We start from the raw sequence: 18,827 nt of genomic DNA on the forward strand, positions 1-18,827 counted from the left end.
TACGCAGCTTTACTGTATAAAATCCTCACTGTGAGCTAATCACAAACACAGCAAACAAAAAAAAAAAATTATGGAGCCTAGACATTCGTGGAGCAACTTCTGGAATGTCTAGGCTTCATAAATCAACTCCGGGAGCAAGCTGTGTTTTAATATGCAAAAAGAAACTGAAGAGTTTGTCTTGGATATTAGGTTAGCAGAAGGCTGTAGAAGGAGCTCACCCCACTAAGATCACCCACAACCTCAGCTGATCACCCACAACCTCATCTGTGTTTAGCAAAAGATTTCTTCTGCAAGTCATACAATCCACCCCCTGCCCCCTCCAAGCCTCTGTTCTGCACACAACGAGCAGGGAAGCCCCATTCATATCTAGGAGGAGTCCATATGTCGGATGTCCTTATCCCGGGGACTACCTGTATATATATATATATATATATATATATATATATATATATATATATACATATCAGTCACCTTAAAAAATATGTATGATCATTTATAGTGACTGATTTAGAAAAAAGGGGAGCATGTTCACACAATAAACTGTGTGCACATTCATTTCAGTTATCTGAACACGTGAAAACAAATTCTTGTTTACTAAGTTCATTTGACATTATTTGATAATTGAATTGGATATTCATATAATTTATTGTGTAAACAGTCTGAGCTCCCTTATCAAAGCAGTCATTTGTAAAACAATGTCAAGTAAAAGGGCACCTTAGCTTTAATTATAATTATTATGATTTTTTTTAAAGGAATACAATTTTGGTGAATTGATGAAAATTAGCTTTGAACTGATTGACCCCATTGTATTGTGAGCTAGTCATAACTCATTTTACTATTGCTGTTTTTTTAAGATTTATGATTGCTTGTTTGTCATCATCATTTCTTAAGGATTTTTTGGTCTTTTATTCATTCTTTCTATTCCTCTAACAACATCCTAAATATTTTAATGCTTTTAAGAATTGGGTACATCCCCCGGCATCCTGAAGACAACTGCAATTTGTGAACATGGGACTGAATAATGGAATGTCTACATTGCCAGAGGGTGATGTATTTGGTCTTAATGATATTACTTAAGACCATCTCTTTTAAGGATGGGAAACTCAAGGGATGAGAGGAAAAAGATATTCAGCTGCATTTCTTTAGTTAAGTATTCTGCATCTACTGTTTTATATTTGGATATGTGCTGCTCAATAGTTAATATGTATTTATAGAAATAATGCTTTGTGACTTGTGAGTAAAAATAATTACAGATTTTTATAGATGTTCAGGCTTACATCTGAATTAAAGTTATTCAGGGAATTCAGGTAATAAAACATTCACACATTTAATAAACAGAACTTGTGTACAGGTTTTTAAAATACTAAAAAGAACAGTCATACAAGCATAGTATCACTTTAACACAAATGAGACATGTACTACATAAGTATCTATCTATCTATCTATCTATCTATCTATCTATCTATCTATCTATCTATCTATCTATCTGTCTGTCTGTCTGTCTGTCTGTCTGTCTGTCTGTCTGTTATATATATATATATATATATATATGTGTATGTATGTATCTATCTGTATATATCTATTTTAAAAGCTGCCAAAGAAACATAATATCACAATACATACATGAGATATTACCTACATGTATCTATCTATTTATCTGTATATATCTATCTAACTATTGGGTTTTATAATCCACATTTATTTCCAAAGATTTCCATTCAGAAGGAAACTCGAACATTGGGTATTAGCTTTAGGTTGGCAGGTTGTTAAAACCTACTCTCATCAAAAACAGAGATTACACAGCCCATGGTTTTGACAATAAAGATTACCTTCCCTACAATGCCTATAGCTGCAGAGGAATTAAGACCTGTATGTGCCATTCCTGCTTGTTACAGAATGTGAAAAATAGTGTACATAGGTTGATAGCTCCACCATCACTGTGAATGTGTGAAAGGTGTTCACTGATAGTCGTTTTTGCTGCATTTTTATTTCATCCTTTTACATTTTTTAAATTGAAATGTTCATTCAGTTCACACAAAAATACTTGATAGATGAAAAAATGTTTTTTTTTTAAATAGCTCCTTATCTTTTTGTTAAAGATTTGTGAACTGAGCTTCTTATCAGTTACTATTCCCGCCAGGTGCCCATCCAAACATAGTGCCTGATTTATTAAAGCTCTTCAAGGCTGGAGAAGATACTGTTTCATCAGTGAAGCTGGGTAATCCGGCAAACCTGGTAAAGATTTCAAAGTCATTTGCTATTAGTTTGCAGTTATTTTGAATCCTGGACCAGATTTTTCCAGGTTTTCTGAATCACCCAGCTTCACTGATGAAAGTGTATCTTCTCTATCCTCGGAAAGCTTTAATAAATCAGGCCCAATTTTTTATACTAGGGTTTAATGTTCTAGTGTTGTTAAGATCCCTTCCGAACCTTCACATTAAAATATATACATAATGCATTTTTAGCATGTTTTTGCTGTGTTGCATTAAAATGTAAATCAATGTGACATATGTGTTTTCTTCTTGGTGGCTTGTGAGAAAAAGGGACATTTGACTTGAATAATACACTTATAGGCTGTTCCTATTTTATAACAGCTGGTCTTGTTTAGTAATGTAAATATATTAAAGTACAGACACGTTTACATATGTCTTAAAGGATATTTAGGTGTGTATTTAAAAAAGTTGTGGACGTGACGTTCACCAAATAGTCATTGAAGATGAACCAAACACTGTGATTAAAAACACATGTATTAGGACGTTTCACCTGCGCTGACTATTTCTAGAATGTCAAATTCACTGCTTTTTAAATATTAGTGTTTAGTCTACACGTCAGATTTTCTATTTGTAGCTAACATATGTGGTCAATGACAACACCATACTGTATGTTTTTATGTGCCTAGCTGTATGGTAATACTATACGATACTAAATGTCTTACAACAACAGACTGGCAATTCCACATACCTCATCTTTGTTCTTGACACTTTTGTTCTCTCTTTCCTTTTTTTTTTTTTTTAATAATACATTAACAATTGAAGATCAATATGAATAAAAAAAATAAAAATAAATGTTATTTGCTGCTTCTTTAAAAGACATTCAATGTACAAATTTGAAAAGAAACTAATCAGCTGAAATGGTGAATAACTGTAATTCAGCTATACAAAGAAAGTGGGAAAAAATAATATATATATGTACTCTTGGCCATCTAAAAGATAAAAGTTTAGTTAAATTAGCGATTTAATTGAGGGGTTACAGTTAGTGCTATCACTGAAATTTCAGCATTTATTTCCTTGCACACTACTTTAGATTCTGTACTACGTGGAAGGCATATCTGGTGGAGTAGTGGAAGTAAAAGATACAGCATCAACCTGGACTTTTACTACAGTCCATTTTTTATTGTGGTGCTTTTAATGTTTTTTTTTGTGAAAACGTATATACATTGAGCTATTTTGTTCAATTTACTCTTTCTGTAATGATCATTACATGGAAATTGCTGCATTTTTGACACCTCTAACAAATAATAACCGTAGTTAATATAATTTTAGAAAAAGTATAGGCATTTGATGTACTCCCTACCATGTTCATACCAGCCACAACATACTTATCATCAGATAGGCAATGAGTAATTGTCCATATTGAACTGTCATGGGGTATTTGAGATAAACTTTCCCAGAGTAGCCTTCAATCATAAATTATTCACAGTGATTGTTTTTATATATTATTTTTTATTTTTTACTTTTCTTTATATTTGTTTCACTTTAAGTGTTCTCTTCTCAGCTTTTTTGGACCAGTATTTTGATGTGCTACTAAATATATATATATAGATATTTTTTGCAGCTACTTCTACATATTTAAACTAATTGTAAGGCTTTTTATATTGATTATTGTTGTTTCTGCTTCTTCTGATTAATTCAACCATTTCATTTAACACTATAATGCCCAAGTTTCAATCAAAGGCTAACAGGCTTACCAGACAAACACTTGTTAAGTTGATGTTAGTGTGTATGTTCCTATTAGAAGCAGCTTAAGGGGCTTTAGTGGTTCATTTGTATTAATTTGTTCTTTAGACCTTTTGTTTGTGTTGAATTGATTGAGGCATTCAATGATGTCAATATAATCACTCATGTGTGTTTTATAATGAAGTAAAGTGGAATAAAATCACATTTTTCATTGTCACTAGATTTTACACTCTTTGAATATTAAAAATAAACTACATTTTAAAAATAACATATTTACTGTTACTTCTTCATGATAAACTCTTGAATACAACAGTGAATCAATTGTTGGAATTGAGTCTTCTACTCTGAGTGTGGAAAACAAAAGAATATGTATTTTAAAATAATAATTTAGACTATTTTATACCCTTGGAAGGGTGGAAGTGGAAGTAAGAGTTCAAAGCCTTATATCCTAAACCTTTACCATTTAAGCCATTAAACGGGCTCCCCGGGCCTGTGCACATTTTGAGAGTAGCAGCTGATGTTTATAGAGTTAGGATGAAACAAATAAAAAAAAGTTAAACTTGTATTTCCATGAAGACTGTTTACATTTATTTATCTGCAGCAAAAGGTAAAATGATGACCAATGTCTAGAGCAGTGTTCCTCAACCAGGGTTCCTCCAGGGGCTGCTAAGACTTCATTGAGAAATGAGCAAGTTTTGCCTCCCAGGTCAGTTTAACTGACACCAATAGTCTTTTTTGATATCTGTTAAAGTGACATCCTTCCCAATATAGGAGGCATTCTTCCTACTAACTACTATACTAGTGTATAGTAAGCTATGGATATATATATTTCTGTGTGTTCTGTTTTTTTTTTTTTTTTGTATTGCAGTTTGAAGTGGAAATATAATGTTTAAATAATGTTACATAACAAATGCCTTGTTTAGGTAATGTAAATGCTATACCATTTAGAAAATTTTTGAAGCCAACATATTAGACTTGTAGTGGCTTAGGGGCTGGTAGACAGGTTCATAGAGGGCAAGAAACATAGACAGGACTTGCAAACCACTGAAGTGGTCAGTATTAATTATCTATTTACCTTTGCATTCAGGCTATATGTAATACTATAATGATAATATGTTTTTTTAGGTCAAACATTCATATCTTGCCTAATTTTTTACATCTTCAAAAATCAACTTTATGTGGATTTTGAAATGATCTATGTGGTGAAAAGAAATTGGTCAATTCGCCCAGGTTTGATTAGCTGAGTGTTTGGTAAACCCTGGTTGAAATTTGGAGAACTCAAAGTTAGTGGCAAATCCCATTTAAATCTATTTACTTTGAGATCATTACAAAGAACAAGAGGGCAATCTTTGGGCCTGGAGGAAAAGAAGTTTAAGCTCCGGATAAGGAAGGGATTCTTCACTGTAAGGTCGGTGAAAATATGGAATCAGATCCCTCAGGAAGTAGTTTCAGCAACTACTATAGATTGCTTTAATAAAAAGCTGCATGCTTTTCTAGAAGCACAGAATGTAACTGGGTATTAAGGCTTTAAAGTAAAAATAACAGTGACTGTTGATCCAGGGAACATCCGATTGCCTCATGGAATTAGGAAGGAATTTTTTTCCCCTGGTAAAGCAAATTGTAGCAGGGTTTTTTTGCCTTCCTCTGGACTAACTATGTCTTATAAGGTTTTATATCTGGGATATGTTTATTTGCCTAGTAGTTGAACTTGATGGATTATGTCATTTTTCAACCTAACCTACTATGTAACTATGTACATCAACATGGAAGTAAAACCAAAATATTCTAAAAATTGATGAAACCCCTAATTATTATCCCAAAAGAAAGCCTTTTAAAGAAAAAAAAAAAAAAAAACTTGCTATGGAGAAGACAGCAGCTAAAATTAACTGCAGGCCTCAAATCAAGATAAAATAAAATTGAATTCACCCCCTCTTCCTGCCTGAAAATCAGAACCAAAAAAAGCAGCAAATAAATTATTTGACTAATAAGTTAACACTTAAACGTACCTAAACTCAGAATTTTCACTTTACATAAAAAAGGGTAGACAACCCTTTTATTTAAAGTGAAAAATCTGTTTGTGTTTTTTTTTAAGTGCAACGCCTTTTTTTGTTTTTTAAAAATGACAGATGAAACCTCCTGACAGATCGACTGTTCTGCAGGAATGAGGGTAGGTGTGATTTTTTTTGTTTAGGGTAGTTTTGGGTTTACTTCCTCTTTAAACTATGTACACACAACAGATGATTATCCCCCAATACGAACGGTCGTTTTGGTCTCAGATGAGAATCTCATATGTGTACAATACTGTTCTTCATGGATCAGTCCTGACAGTGAACAACCTCTGTACAAGTCAACAGAGAAAAGCACAGGGATGCAACGCACTGGTTCTCCCTCCTACCCTCTCCATAGAACAGAACAGTGCTGCGTTTACAGCGCTCGTTTGTTCATCTGTCAATGTTTGCCACTGGAAATGATCACAATTATTGAACACGTGTATGCAGCCTTAGAATTATAGTGCAGTTTCCTAACTGGCCTTTATCTTTCCTTGCACAGGTTGTTTGCTTTCCCTAGCAAGACACTGACTTATCTAAAAAGAAAACATATTTGGTCATCTAACTCTGATGGCCAAAGTTTAAAGTATATGTAGTACATGATAATTATTTCAAATAGTTCCCCAGGCAAATCTGCAAATAAATTAATCAGGACCGCAAATCCTGAACCTGAAGAGTTAGCTTTAAACCCATGATAAGTGGTGAATCCGCACTTATTTCTTAAATCCTTTATGAGCCACTCACAGATGAATTTAAGAAACAACACAAAAAGTATAAACTTCAACATTCAATCTATAGGAAGCAATCAAATCTTTTCCTACTAAAGCCAGGCTAAAACAGTTTGTGTTCTCACTAGTTTCTATAGATATTGTAGTTTACAATGTGTGCTTTTCTCTCCTATGTATTGATTAACAGAACAAACCTACACATTTATGCAGCATTTTTTAAATCCTACCTGTGAATAAAACACATAGAATAAAACATTTGAAGAATACATGTTGAATAACAGTCTGTCTTTGTTAGAAAGCATCTGAATAATAGCTTAAAACTGTTACTGCTGAGATTTACAATACGTACTAGACATTCAGTAAATTATTTACAATAAAATAATATACTGATTCTATCCTACTAGCTACAAGGACCATAGAGATTTCACAGCTGTCTACAACATTAGTTTCTATATAATTTTGTTTAATCCCATCCCGTTTAAACAAATCCACTAACAGCGAAAATTCAACTAAACTAAATGAAAATTATGTCTATGTTTTCATTTTTGTATCTTTTTTTTCCCTTGCTTCTTTGAGAAAGAAAGAAAGAAAAAGAAAGAGCGAAGAAAGAAGAAAGGAAAAAAAGGAAGGGAGGAAGGAAGGAAGGAAAGGAAGAAAGAAAGAAAAAAAGAAAGAAATACAGAAAGAAAGAAACTCAAATATATCTGAAATGATACATTTGCATAATGGGCTGTGTCCAATAAATTACTATTTCAGACTCATGGTATAAACAGAAAATAACTAGCTACAAAACCACTATTACATTTTAGCCATGGACCTGGTAAGATGCCAATTTATTGATAGAATTGTTTTCAAAGACTTATTTAAATTTTGTATAAAGGTAAAAAAGAGTAAAAGGAGCCCAAAAGTTCCTCCAGAGGTTGCTAGGGGTTCCTTAAGCAATGTGAAATTTGTGTCTCTCGGGTCAGTTTTAGATATTTGCAGGGATACAGTTTGTAATTGTATAGCTGAAGGACAGCCTAAGTCTAGCTAGACATATTTAAGGATCAGATCAACCAAAAACAAACAATTAAGTTGTTCTGTAAATCCAAATTAGTTAAATGGATGTTAGGGGGTCCCACATTTTCTATTTGTTTTTTTATTTTATATTATTGATATCAATAGATAGTATTGAATATAACTGAGGATAATACAAAAAATGTTGGTGGGCTCACCCAAAACTTTAAATGATGAGAAGTGAAGTTAGGAAGAACAAAATGAAATAGGAATGGCAGACAGATCTAATTTTGGAGCATCCAAAGACCTACAAAAATCTAGGGTCCAACTCACTTGACCGGGGTTCTGTTTATAACAAAACAATCACCTTTGGATTGACTTTTTAATTAAAGCAGAGTGTGGTGGTTTAGTTTCAAATGCACTCAGTGTAGAGAAGTATTTAGGACATTATTTCCAATTTCAGGAGGCTTTACCCACTTTTATTCATAAAACACTCCAACACATGGTGGCTCAGAGGTTTACACTCTGCCCTTTGCAGCACTAGGACCTGTATTATCTGTATGGAGTTTGCAGGTTCTCCCCATGTTTGCGTGGGTTTCCACTGGGCACCCTAGTTTCCTCCCACAATTCAAAAACATGCAGTTAGTTTATTTGGCTTCCCCCCATTATTGACCTTGGCCTGTGTTAAAGACATACGACTACGATAGGGACATTAGATTGTTAGCCCCATTGAGGGACAGCTATGACACGACTATGGACTTTGTACAGTGCTGTGTAATATGTTGGCACTGTATAATAATATTAACAAACAAAAAATCCACGATTTCATTACATCATGGCAAGAAAATAAACATAACATTCAGCCTCCTGGTTCTCTATTGGTCCCATGGACCTAAACTTTGGAAGTCCTCCTGGGCTCTCCAAGTATACAGACTGCACTCAGCCTGTCGATTTGAGCCTACTGGCCTCAGGCTGCAACTTAAAGACCTGGTCTTTTTTATTATCAGCCAGGTGCTTCAGAGCCATTACCAATTTCTGCCCTGTAAAAAGGGAAGTGCCTGGCCCACCCAATCCTTCCAGGACACTCCAGGCCTGGATCATATATACAGAACTGGAAATCTTCAGCAACAGAATTAATAATGGCCCTATCTGGCCATTGTAGTCCCATTTCCAGGCAAAGGTAAGGTAGATGATTCCAAATACCCTCTGAATTTGGCATCATATATTGGATTATACCACAAGGGTTTTTCTTAAACAAGAAAAAGGCATGCCGTTATTATTGAAAATGGGTGGAAGATATGGAGTAACTCAATATATATAGAAATATAAACTTGACATTTAAAAGTTATTTTTAAAACCAATATTAGGTGGTAAAGTTTTAAGTATAATCATAATTTCTAATAATTTTTCTTTAGTTGTAGATAGAAGAGTAGAAAAAAGTTTAAAAAAATTACTTTCTTTTAGAAAAGCTTTTGAGCTGCACAAAGGCATTATTTCTAAAGTTTCGTTGAGTATGAATTCCATAGCCCTGTATGGTGAGCTATTGATGTGTTTATAGATTTCACTGAGTCAGTTCAATGTAAAAACCTTCTGCTGAACTCATTGTTAAAAACTAATGTTAACAGTTATTACAGTGATTTAAAAGAAAGGAGTGAATATATTTTAATGCATAAGTGACTATACAATAAAAGAAATGATTACCATGCTATTATTCACTGCTGTCAGGCTTATTAACACCGAGGCTTAGGTAGAAACATCTGACCTCAGGATGACCACTGGGTATTTCTGCAGCTCTATAGCAATGACTTTACAAATATAAATAATTCAAAGTGATCTTTACCAGAAAGAAGGTTACTGTTCTGCTTCATAAAGAAGAAAATGATTGACAGGGGGATCTTTTGAGAAGGTAAATGTGATGATGACATTCTAAAGATAACAGCCTTTTTTACACTGACTTAACTGAACTGTTCTGTTATATGCAACTGACACACACAAATACAAAGTAAAAACCTCACAAACATCAAATTATTTATGTGTTTGTTATATATTACATAAAAAGGAAACCGATAAAAAAGCAGAAATAACAATTGGGATGTAACAGCTCTTTAGGTTTTTACTTCTGAAACTCCATACTTTTAAGATCCTACTTAACTGACAAGCTCTTCTAAAGTAAAACCCAAATGTTGACTTTACCATTTTGTTATATTACATAAAAGTCATACTTGTGTGATATTATTTGTATTAGCTGACTTTGCTGAATATATTTGTGCTGTAAATATACCTACACATTACGTTTAAAAAAATGAAGAAAATGCATTTTTCTATTTTTTTATTATTTACTCCCAATAAAATACAAGGGCTTTAGCATTTGTGAATAAAGTTGCTACAAATTATATTGTTCTGAATACAATTAGGTATAATTTGTTAGTATTCAATGGACCTAATTTATCAAAGCTCTCCAAGACAGGAGAAGATAAATTATCATCGGAGAACCTGGTTGATCCAGCATTTCTAGGACTGGATCTGGATGAGTATTAAAAACGTTTGCAAACTAAAAGCAAATGATTTTTAAGAAATCCATTTCAAGTTTTCAAGATCATCTAGGTTTTCCCATGAAAGTCAATCCTCTCTAGTCTTAGAGAGCTTTAATTAATCAGGCCCACCATCTTCTTTCTTCTGATGATCTTCAACCATCTTGATTGACCGGGCTGAGATTGCATAACTCCCACAAGGGAGTTCATCCAGTTTTTATACTCATAGGGGGAGCTGGCATGTGCTGGGATGAGAGAAGGGAAGATATTCAGGCAGGTAAGATGCCTTTTGCAGAAGGGACATTGTCTGTCCCTGTTTGCAATAAAGCCCTGCCTGCCTGAACAGGCCCGGGAACTCAAGAGGTTGAATTTACATGTGATTTACTGATAAAGAACAGTTGTATTTACTAAATGTATTTATTTTCCAGTTCAGGCAGAAGCCCTGGAACATTGAATCCACATCATTATACCTATTCATTTTTTTGTTTTTTTATCTGGCATTTTTTTTATTTCCTTAGCGCTTTACAAAGTACAATTGTCATATCACTAACTGTTGCTCTAGGGGGCTCACAATCTAATGTCCCTACCATAGTGATATGCTATTACACAATCTAAGGACACTTTTTTGAGGGAAAACCATTTAACCTACCTGGATGTTTTTAGGATGAGGGAGGAAACTCAAGTGTCTAAAGCAAACCCAGACAAACATGGGGAGAAAATACAAACTCTGTACAAATCATGTCCTGGCCAAGATTTAAACATCAGACCCTAGTGCTACAAAGGCCAGAGTGCCACCCACTTAGTCAACTGTTCTGATCTTCCCAGACAAGTCTTTTTATTAATATGATATAGCTGCTGACACAGATATTACTACATACTGGCACAATGGCAAAAGTAGGACTCGTTGTCTTTGGTCAGGGAGGGACCAATATTAAGGAACATATTCACTCTACATGGGCCTTACATATACACAATAGTGAAAGGTCATCTGTGAAAGTGTGGATGTGCCCTATCAGAAAAGAGGGCAGTAACTTTCTAATAAAGAGGCAGGTTAGGTTAAGATTAGGCTCCTATAACTAGTTGTCCAACAACAGAAAGCATATAAACTTGGATAGTGAGGAAGAACCCTTATTTTTGGTTTTCAAGTTATCTACAGTTAGTAAAACTGCTTCTAGAAACTTTATTTATTACCTGTAGAATGCACAAGTTCCTCTTTACATTTCTTAAAATGATAAAAAGCTGCAGCATGCAAAGAGAATGTAGTAAATGAGAATCCAGTTTAGGTAGAGCAGATATTTGATTTCAATTACTGTTACCTCTCTGACAAATCCTCTTAATCAGTAAAGTGACAAAAGTCCTGAAATGAGAGATTAGAAAGTATCAGGATAATCTGATGCTGTAACTGCAAGTACTCTTCTATATCAACACTACTCAGATACCGTCTGACCTAATCTTTCCCAGTTCAAGCAAACTATAAAATCTGTTTAGTCCATACAAGGTTTTGTGCAAACAATGAAAACCATACCCAACAATCTCCAGATAAGCAACTACAGGATTTTCATACATAAGAAATAAGATAAATTTATCCTCTCAAAAGAGTCATGTAAGTCTTCTTTTGACATAAATGTTGTAATATTTAAAAACCATTCTAATCATTAAAAAAGAAGTATGAATCATTTATTGGCAATCTATGGCAGTACAATAATTTAACAACTGTTAAAGATAAGCATATTTATAGGTTACCATTAAACTTTTTATTAAATGCTGCTTTCCATGATGGAAATATTTGATTCAGTGTCAGGGGACATAAAGATTTGTATAGTTTATGCACTGTATTATATAAAAGCAAAAAATGTACTTTACCTGAGCACACCAATACATCCTTAGTTGGCTAATGTAAAACAAACATTTAGTGGCATGTTCATCCGCTTAGCCTTGTTTGATATAAATTCATATGCATGAAAGTCATATGACTCGGAATTCTGTAAAAGTGGCTAAAAAGTGAATTCCAAGCAAACAGCTAAGTAAAAAGTTGGATTACATGCATGCTTACTATTTCTCCTAAAAAGACTTTGCATTGTTTTCTTTGCTTGTAATTTTTGACTTTCCTATGATTTACATACTTGATCATGCTGTATAGCAGAGAAGATCTCCAAACCTTTTCCTAGCTCAGCCTAAAGTCTAAGGACAAAAATACAAATAATAAGGACATATTTAGTATATCTCATTAATTCATTTACAAATGCAAGTACAGAAACACACATGGCCATTTGCCACAAAACCAAGGTGCTCTAATTTCCTGTTTATGTTGACAATGCACTGCTTCCCCTGCTTTAAAATAGTAAACAAAATTTTCATCTCTGCTTGATGCACTACAGAACTCCACCTATTTACCTTCCACCTCTGTACGCTGGTACCTTGACAACCCAAAGTCTTCTTACCGCGAAAAAAGGATTCCTGGGAAATGTAGTTCTGCTTCTGCAGGAATTTAACAAGCATGATGATTATGTCAAAGGGGTGTGGGGGTATTCTATGGCCTACTTGCTTCAGCTCTTCTGGCTGAATGGCCAAGGGTCACTGGGTTTTGCACACTTTATGCTACTATGCTCTTATATGTAAATAAGTGTTTTATTCAATGGACAGTGCGGCTTTTTTTAAGCCGTGTCTTGTGTTCCCCCTTTGTTGACAGCTATATATTTTATAACCTCTTAATAATGATGAAGAAAATACTCCACAAGATGGCACATGGATAATAAGAAATATGGCAATGCAATAGGTAACAGATGCAAGTATGCACAAATCTATATTTTTTCTTTTATTGGAATTGTACACTACTTGCAATTTTGCAAAAAAGCAAAACACAAAAAAGATTCCTTAGTTTTGCCATAAAATAAGTCTCTTGCTACAAGAACAAGATTAATACATAAAGCTGGGGCATGCTCTAGAGAGGCAGAGAGAAGATTGGGGGAAAATGTTTTGACATATAAACTATTTCCATATTCAACTTGGATCAGATTCTCTTTGGCCAGAAGCAATTATTCTGATTAATAGTTAAAAGTAAAATATGCTAAAATTTTATAAAAGTATCTAACCCTCTATTTTTAATACTTTTTGAATCACTGACCCAGAATAAGTATTCAGTTCAGGTGTTCGGCCTATTTATTTTAGCCGAAACTAACAGAACCAAAGCATCCAAGCATTTTATAATTCTTTACAATGAGTTTAGCTATGGCAGCCTACATCTCTCTTAGTATAGGTCTATTTAAGTAAGTAGGGTAAAGGTGGGAAGGTGAAACTGGGAACAGACTATTTAAATTGGGAATAAAGTATGTCACTTGCCTAGCTGTAGATTAAGGGTTCTGTGTTTAAATGACAACACCGGCTGTGCAAAATAGCAAAACCTATGACAGGTGGACATCTATGTGGCAGTAACACATTGTATGTAACATTAATGTATTTTACTGTGTTCAGTGGTTTTTCTAGTTTCAGAATGTTTGACCAAGCTAAACCCATAAAAAAGGCCTAAAAGAAAGGTAAAATTTATTCTAACATGTTTTGTTTCAACATATTTTTGCTAGGAGGCAATGCATGTTGCTCCCCCTCCCCCCTTTGGCCTCCCATGCTGCAGTATCTGGTTTGGAGGGGGACACCCTAATGTACTAATGTTGTGCACCGTAATGTACATGTAGTAATGCAGTACACCCTACTGTATTGTGTGTTGCAGCACAGAAACATCTTTGTAAGTTTTATTGAATCAGTAAACTTTTTTTGTCTGTGCTTTGAACTTGTGAATGCAGATTAGGGGAAATGTTTAGCTTTGATGAAGTGCAAAAGCATAACAAACATTGACGATATTTATCCTAAAGATTTGTAATTTGCCAAAGCCTGATTTCAAGTTCTGAATGAGTAATAGTCTTGTGGTTTTTATTCTTTTTATGCTTATGGAACTATGTGGTCTTTTACTTAGAACACCACAGACGTGTTTATGTAATAACTAAAAGGTTAGCCAGGTCAGTTTATATTCACTGTCTGTAATGGTTTTATGTGTAAACTTAACTTGCCACCCCAAATCTCAGACCTTAAAAGGTAAGAACAAAATCATAGTCTAAATACATTTCAAATGTATATACAATTTGGTATGTTTCAACACAGTAAGATAAAAGTAATTGCCATTACAAATATATTCAGTCATTGTCCTTGATGATACAGAAGAAGTGGAAATGTGAACAAAGACAGGCGGTGTATGAGTGTGGGGTTTCTGTAATATAAACTGATTGGTCTCACTTTCCTTTGTTTTTATAAACTATACATGTCTGCATAGTTTCAATAAATGTATGAGTAAAGGGCTTTGTGAAGACCTAACATAGATTCAGTAAAGTTTATATCTATATCTGTAAATATACATTTTTCCAGCACGTGAATGTAAATGTTTTAATGTAGCAAATGTTTAAATTTCAGCACTATGAACAGATTGTTTTTAGTGTGTGTTTATCTGGGTTATATTTAGGTTCATTTGCTGAATGTTACTTTATAACTTCTTTCAGATGCCATTGTTCTTGCAGGATAAGATAGATTTACAACATAAATATCATAATACATATTCAGCTGTTAGATCGGCTAAAGACTACTTTTTATTGTATTAGGTTTTAATGGGATAAAGGAGCAACTCTAGATGATGCTACGGAACATATTGTAGCATGTTATATAAAGCAAAAAATGTTTGTTTTTTTTCTAAATACTTTAGACGAAACAAAGAATATGGGGACGTCCGGCAGTTCTGCACTGTGATGCCGAAAAAAATTCGTCATGGCACTGGACTGAATCCAAGCCAGCTGTAGGAAGACCAAGGGATTTGTGTCTTCAGCATCCTACCCCTGGGGTGGACAAAGTTTCACACTACACACTTTGACCACTCCTCCAAACAACGTGGTTCTGTTGGCCAACATGCCTTTTTTCTCCTCTAGTGATGTAGAGGGCAATTGTTGGACCAAAAAGCAAGGGGGGCACAGACATACAGCAGTAAAAAAATGTGACAATTCTATCAAGAGGTATCTTTTTAATTTAACAACAAGCATTTCATTATGTTTTTTTTAGTACCTAGAATAGAATTCTATTCTTAGTTTGCATTTTATTTTTGTATTGGAAATGCTATTTTTGTTTTTTTCTACTACAGTAATATTTTTCAAATTTTGTTTTAGTTATAAAATTCTTGAAATGTGCTGTTAAACAGCTTATTTCTAGAAAATGCTGTAGTATCTGTCTGTCTTAAATTAAAAAGTCGATTTTGGTGTTCAAGGAATGTCATTTACTTTATTGTCAACGTGCCCAAAGCACTCTTGATTACAAAGCATACTTTTTCCTGTTGATGATAGTAAAGGACTGAAGGTTTTAAATATGTTTAGAGAAATGCTCTAATTTTTTTTTAAATCAAAACTAAACTGCTCTTTACTAAATTGGTATCTCTCTAAAGTAATATGAGCTTAATCAACAATATAACTGATTCTAAACCTGTAATTTGCAGCCACACTGTCCTCCTACATACTAATCACTTAGCTTCATAGAATATGCCTTAATTTAGAAGGAACACAATGTATCATTTGCAGAATCAAAGGCCATTAATATGCAATATGACAATTTTACATTCCTACAGCATGACAGTAATGTGCAAGCACACAAAATGAACACTGTTTTCTTCTCTTTGTGTCATGCACTGTTCTTTATGAATAAAGAGGGCCAGCATGACCAGGGATAAGATATATACATAATATAAGCTCTTTTTTTCAGAATTTATCATTAATTACCAAGGCAAACCCCAGCAAATCCGTTTTACAGAGTAAAAAATATAAAACAATTAAAAAAATTCCAGAATTCCTTAGTGATTTAAAAAATGGATCTCAGCTGAATTCATTATGCAATTCAACAACTTTGTTGTAGTCTGACCAAAAAAGCCTCACTTGATTCTCCTGAGAACAAAAGAGAAGTTCTTTACATGGGTAAACCTCCTTAAGTAAAACCTAACAGGCAAAATGCTAAAAGTGAAACTCTGCTGACTCAGCTGGAGGATTATGAAAAAGAAACAGGTACTCCAACATTAGCATCAGAGGTCTGTCTGGATTGCAGAATACTTACCTCTCTGTACGCAGAGGTAAAGGTAAAGGAATTAACTGACCTCACTCTACAGTTCTCACCCCACCTGTCAATCACATCTCAGTATTTAGTTAGGCTCAGACCTAATGCTAAATGGTCATGATAGTGTTCAGTTCCTGTTCTGTTGTAGGTGCTGAATATTTTCTGATACTTGTTGCCACCCCCTGCTTTGTCTGACTCTTTGATGGTTTGCCACCTGGACTGACCTCTGCCTATAGTCTGATCTTGAGCTTTCTCGGCCCTTTGGATACCTTGCCTGGTTGATCACTTTTCCATGTATGACCTCAGATTTCTTCTCTGACCTCTGACCTCTGACAGTTACCACTGTAGACCTGTCAACTCTGTAGGTCATTTGCCGATCCCTGTTCCCCAGAGGCAATTCTTTGTGTAGTTACGTCCCGGGGCCCAACATACATTATAACTGATGATTTCCTGATTGCCACCTTACCTTGCTTGCTTTAGTCTCCATCTTTACTAAATATGTAACTGGAAACAGAGATTCTCCTACTAAGACCCCCATTTACTGCCAGAACTTGGGCAGTCCATAATGGAAAATCTTTGGGAATTCCATCCCTTAAATTTTCCTAAAACATATTCCTACTTTTAAAGGGGGAATGAGACAAGATCCTTCTGTAGAGATGACCAAACACAAATCAAAACTACAATTTGTTTCCTATGCTAAATATTGGTAACTCCAATGCATTCTACATGTTCACCAACTGTCTAACCCCAGTGATTTTAGTAGTAGTAGTCTAGTGGTAGTTAGCAGTCTACTCAGCACTGTTTATACCACTTTTATTTAATATTGATTGTCAATATTTTTTTTTGCTTTATTTCATTCTTTTTTTGTCAGAGAACAGATCTATATCGAATATATACTTTATACTATTACCCTACTCACTGCCAGGTAATCCTTTTAAATGCACCTTACAGCTTTTCACAAACCAGGAAAAATAAAGTAGAGCTCAAGGTATATCACTGTTTACAGATAAAACAGATTAAGCTGCAACCTCTTAAATTACCATATTTCAGCGTTTGACATTCTTTTAAAAAATTAAAGCTTGTCTTTTAAAATTGCTATCCTCAAAATGCTGCTTTATTTTTTATGAATATCAATTTTGTACATGGGGATATTAATTTGACATTTGTATAGACATCTCCAGGCACTCATTATCTTAAATAAAACTTGCTTTTAAATTACAACTTTTGTCTTTTAAACTTCATGAAGTAATAATTGTGTAATTTTTAATCAATCAAAGTGGTTCTACGATCTTGTTTTTTTTTTTTTTAGTGAAACATTACTTTTACATAATTTCAAAAGAACTTTATTTGAATATTTTACCCTATACCATGTATTGAGTAATTGTGCATGAACAAATAAAAGCAAAAAAAAAAAGAGAATATTTCATTTAAAGTGGTATATACTTAAATATGAGCTGATATTTTTTACCATTAATAAATACTTGGCAAACTGCCAAAAAACAATTCCGGTTTATATTGGGGTGACACCTAGTGGCATGTTCTGGAACTGAATGTGTTTCTCATTGGACAGATTAGAGCTGTCAAAGACACGTTGTTTGTAACACATAGCTCTATCTACTGGTGGTATACAATAATGCACAAAAGATTGTGCATTTACGCCCAAATAACTTATAATAACCAGTGGGTAGTCTGTGCACATATAAATGAATCCATGCCTGGGTGTTCTGCAGTTATGCATCAATACCATAGAGACAGAAAGTCGAGTGACATAAAGGAACGGCCAAAAGAGCACACAATTCAAACATCTTTAGAAAGTCTGCCTTTAGAGCTCTCTTACTCTCTACATCTCTACCTCCAAAATTGCTTGCATCACAGAATGATTCCTAAAAAGTTTGAGCTCAATAATTCAGTATGCAGCTTTTGGAGCATTTTATCCCGAGTTTGTTTTAATAACTTCTTCATGAATACATGACAGTTGCCTTGTAATATTTTTATGTCAATCTTGATTGAATGTGAAGTTACCTGAACAATATTTTTTTAGAAAGCTGGACATTCAATTTCTTTTTTTACAGAGTAGTTCTTATTTGTAATGAACCATCATGAACACTTTTTGCAGTCGTGGGGTACAAAAATGTAGTTGCTTTCAATGCTATACTGTAAAGATATTTTTGTTGTGAAATATAATTTCCTTCTGGTGCTGCAGTAGTATCCCTGTGATGCGTGTGAACCTGATCATCCATACACACATTGAAAGATTTGAAAAAATGTGTAAGGTTTGTAGGGAAACAATTCATTTGATTATCTCTAGTTCCCAAAGTAATATTTGGAGAAATGTTCTTCCAGCTGGAGAAGAAATTTTGTTTAAGTAATGGGTTTAGAGGTTCAGAAAATGTAACTTTGTGGTGTTGAGAGTTTTTTTAGGGTACACTACAAAATATT

Source organism: Pyxicephalus adspersus, chromosome 3 (assembly GCF_032062135.1).
Source record: "Pyxicephalus adspersus chromosome 3, UCB_Pads_2.0, whole genome shotgun sequence".
Lineage (NCBI taxonomy): Eukaryota > Metazoa > Chordata > Amphibia > Anura > Pyxicephalidae > Pyxicephalus > Pyxicephalus adspersus.